This window comes from Sus scrofa, chromosome Y, assembly GCF_054392235.1.
Source record: "Sus scrofa isolate SSC_HxYL_T2T_F1_AM1 chromosome Y, Sscrofa_HxYL_maternal_Yorkshire_Landrace_v2.0, whole genome shotgun sequence".
Taxonomy (NCBI): domain Eukaryota; kingdom Metazoa; phylum Chordata; class Mammalia; order Artiodactyla; family Suidae; genus Sus; species Sus scrofa.
In genome coordinates, this window is record NC_139402.1 from 14,671,605 (window position 1) to 14,675,931 (window position 4,327).

At 41.1% G+C, this 4,327-nt stretch overlaps 1 pseudogene; it reads left to right on the plus strand.

Moving 5' to 3' along the window:
- The first annotated feature begins 116 nt into the window (after positions 1–116).
- Positions 117–1,746, plus strand: LOC110257897 (heat shock transcription factor, Y-linked-like; annotated as a pseudogene).
- Positions 1,747–4,327: the final 2,581 nt, after the last annotated feature.

Here is a 4,327-nt window from a genome sequence, read left to right on the forward strand (position 1 = left end):
ACCATTGTGATGGATTGGATAGTTTATCTGTGTAGGCTTACCAAAGCAGCATTTAAAACTGCAGAGTTCAAAAGCCATGCAGGTGAGAAAAGTAGCTGAAGAGAAATTTATCTGAGATGCTACATGCTCCTTCAGAAATTCAACCTGTGTCTCCTAAAGATGCACCAACTGGTTCAGATTCCTCCACTACATCTCCATGGTGTGATAACTCAATCACTGGGGACTTGGACTTGAGGTCTCAGATTGAAGAAAAAGCTTTCCAGGCTTTGTCTGAGGGCTCCCTGATGAAAGAGCCATGCCACACATTGTGTGCCTCTGAACCAGATGGAGATAATGATTTTCCTCCTCTGCCCTTTCCCAGAAAACTTTGGGAAATTGTTGAAAGTGATCGATTTAAGTCCATTTGGTGGGATGAAAATGGAACCTCGATCGTGATCAATGAAGAACGCTTCAAGAAAGAAGTTCTGGAGAGAAAGGCTCCCTTCAGAATTTTTGAAACTGAGAGTATGAAAAGCTTAGTTCGACAGCTTAACTTTATGGATTTACTAAATTGCGAAGGAATTTTCAAAGACCTGCCTCACTAGCCAACATTCTGGCAGAAGATAATGAAGTCTCTGCTTGGAACAAGGTATTATGAAATGTCCAGTTATTATTTACAGAGGGACATCTGCAAATATGTTCATACATATAGGGTCATAGTAGACCTTGAAGGTGGGATGAAGTACTGCTACGCTTTTAAATTGAAGGCCACTTGGTCATAAAATATTTGGGGTGATAGAGAAATTTCCTAGCCACCTGGAGCCTTCTCGATGAACCTCACCCAATACAAGCCCCTGAACCTCATACTGTTACTGTAAATGCACCAGGCATTTTTATTTAAGGACCATAATTGCCTGTTCCCACTACATAAATTTTTGAAAATGTTAGTAATAGATGAGTATTATTTCCTGACATTAACTCTGTGTGATGAAACAAGTCAGATTTTTATGGATTCTTTGTCCTCGTATCTTTGTTTAAAAGGTCACTAAATACCTTTCTCTTTTGGTTTTAGCTGCAGTTCTACCATAATCCAAATTTTAAACGAGGCTGTCCCCATCTTTGGTGAGGATGAAAAGAAGAGTCAGGATGAAAAATGCTTCTCCAGTATCGGCTTCTCTACTTCAAGGCTGCAGCAAGAAGCGCTCTAGAACAGGGGGTGATGTGGATAACCATAATTCTGATGTGGCTGCAGAAACTCGTGGAGAAGATGCAATTTCAACCTCTACAAATCTAAATGTGCCTTTAATAAGATGGCCTTCTATGAGCCAGAGAATTTCTAATACAACTACCCCAACTAGAAGCGGTCTTTCTTCTCCATCATCACCATCAGTCAGGCCACCAGGACAAATTGCCATGGCTCAACATGCTATTTTTAATCAGTTGACCACGTTTCACATGCACTCACAAAGCAGCTACTCTCCAGCAAGTGGCCACATCGTGAATTTCATTACAACTACCACGTCCATTTCTCAGTACCACCTTATTTCTAACTTCCCAAGTGGTTATTTTGGACTGAGGGTGGAGCCTTCTCCTTTGCCAACCAGATACCAGAATATATCACCAACTGAGGGCCCTCTGTCTAACCCGCAACCAGCAGCCCATCCATGGTTCCCAATGCCAATGGCCACTGACACATCTGCTGCCTCGCTTTCTAGGCCAAATCCTCAGTCCTCTTCCATATCTGAACATCACCCTAATTACCACTGACCTATCAAAGGACTATAGGTTATGCAGGAGAGTGAAGATGAAATTTTATGCTGGCAAAGTCACCAAATTCCTGCAATTTTGTTATTTCAGCAATAAACTTGTATGTTCATCTTCATAGCTTCAATTTCTTTACTTTTGACACAGTTAAGAGTAAAAGGATGCTGCATTTCTTTTTCTAAAATGATTTTTCCATCATAGTTGGTTTACTGTGTTCTATCACTTTCATACTGTGCCGTAAAGTGGCCCCGTCACAGACCCACCCACCCAAGACGCACACCCACACACATACATATCCTTTGTTTCACATTATGCTGCATCAAAAGTGACTAGAGATAGTTCCCATTGCTATACAGCATAACCTCATTGCATACCCGCTCCACATGCAATAGTTTGCATTTTCAACCCCCGAATCCCAGTCCATCACAATCCTGCACCCTCCCCCTTGGCAACCAAAACCCTGTTGTCCAAATCCATGTGTGTCTTTCCTGTGGAAAGTTTCAGTTGTGCCATATATCACATTCCACACATAAGTGATGTCATATTGTGCTTGCCTTCCTCCTTCTGGCTTACTTCACTTAGTAGGAGAGTCTCCAGTTCCAGCCGTGTTGCTGCAAATGGCATTATTCTGTTCTTTTCTTATGGCTGAGTGGTGTTGCATTGTGTATATATACAACATCCCTTAATCCATTCTTTCCAACGGTCACTTAGGTTATTTCCATGTCTTTCCTCTTGTGAAGAGTGCTGCATTGGACATACATGCGTACATAAAGTTTTCATGGAAATTTTTTTTTCCCCAGGTGTATGCCCAAGAGTGGGATTGCTGCGTGACATGCTAGTTCTATATTTAGTTTTCTGAAGTGTTTCCATAGCGGTTGTAACAGTTTACATTCCTCCACAGTGTAAGAGAGTTTTCTTTTCTCCATACCCTCTCTAGCGTTTTCTCATGTGTGGACTTGTTAATGTCGGCCATTCTGTCCAGTGTGAAGTGATACCTCATAGTAGTGTAGATTTGCATTTCTCTAATAAACAGTGATGTTGAGAAATTCTTTATGTGCTTGTTGGCTCTCTGTATATTTTCTTTGGAGAATATCTATGCAGGTCTCTTTCCCATGTTTCCACTGAGTAATTGGCTATTTTGTTGTTGAGGTGGATAGGTTGGTTGTAGATTTTAGAGATTGAGCCCTTATTGGTTGCATCATCTGAAATAATTGTCTCCCATTGCAGGTTGTCCTTTTGTCGTTTTAATTGTTTCCAATGGCAGATTATTTTGCCGTTTTTTAATATTTGAAATGCTTGATAATTAGAGAGGAGCATTTGACATGTCCCCTAGCTGTAACTGTTTCAAAAAGGAAAATGGAACTAAGGAAATAGAGAATAGCTGTCAAGAGATTTCTGAAATAGTCCAAGTTGTATTGAATGGGGGTCTCAATTATGAGGGTGTGGAAAAAGGGGCAAATAAAAGTCAATTTGGAAAGGGAAAATACATAGTATTTACGTAGTGTTTTCTCAGCTGCATTATAGTCTATCTGTTACTTCAAATGGAAATTGGATATTAGTTGACAAGATTGTCTTCATTGCAAAGAAAAAATAAATCAATAAATTCCATTGAGTTCCCATGATGGCAAAGAGGTTAACACACCTAACTAGTGTCCATGAGGAAGCAGCTTCACCCTCTGCCCTCGCTCTCTGGTTTAAAGCCCCAGAGTTGCCCTGAGCTGTGATGTAAGTTAAAGATGTGGCTCAGTCCCAGCATTGCTATGGCAGTGTAAGGCAGCAGACAGAGCTCTGCTTTGACCCTGACTGGGATCGCCCATATGCCACAGATGTGGCCTTCAAAAGACAAAAAAAAAAAAAGATAAACAATTACTTAAAAAGTACATTTCACATTCCAAACGATAGCATATTTTATCTTATCCAGGAAGCATGACCATAATTTACACCATAAGTGCAACAACAATATCCACATGACATCATCAGAGATTGCATCACTGTCACCACAGGGTGGCATTTTATCAGTGAAACATCTACAAAAAAAAAGTAGTAGAAAAAAAAATGGGTGTGATTTTCTCTAAAATCCTCAAACTGTTCTAGGTTATTTTTGCCTTTATCTCCACCCCTTTATATATCCCGATTCACACGTAGAGGTTGCTTTCTTCTTTTACACAAAGACAGGCTTAAATACAAATGCTGGCGTTTAACACCAAACCTCAGCCAGGTGAACAGGTCCCTTAAAGATATAGAATCTCTTTGACTTAGCAGCTTCTTCTGTTTCTCTTTTACTGTCATTCTGGAGAACATTCAGAAGAATTATTTTCAATCATACCAAGAGTCACCTCAGAGCCATCCTTGGAGTAGAAAGGACCCCACTTTGTCTTAAAAAGCAAGGTGCCATTGTTGCAGAGGGGAAAAGGAGGAGGGGCAGATGCCAAAGGAATCTCCCTGCTCACACGTGCACAGGCTTTCAGAGGGCAGGGTGCACCTGGTGCAGGCCACAGGTGGCAAGAAGCCACTTGCTTGTGCTACAGCAGCCTGGACACTTCTTGTGCTGGCTATAGGTGTCCAGATCCTTCTGGTGGGGGCT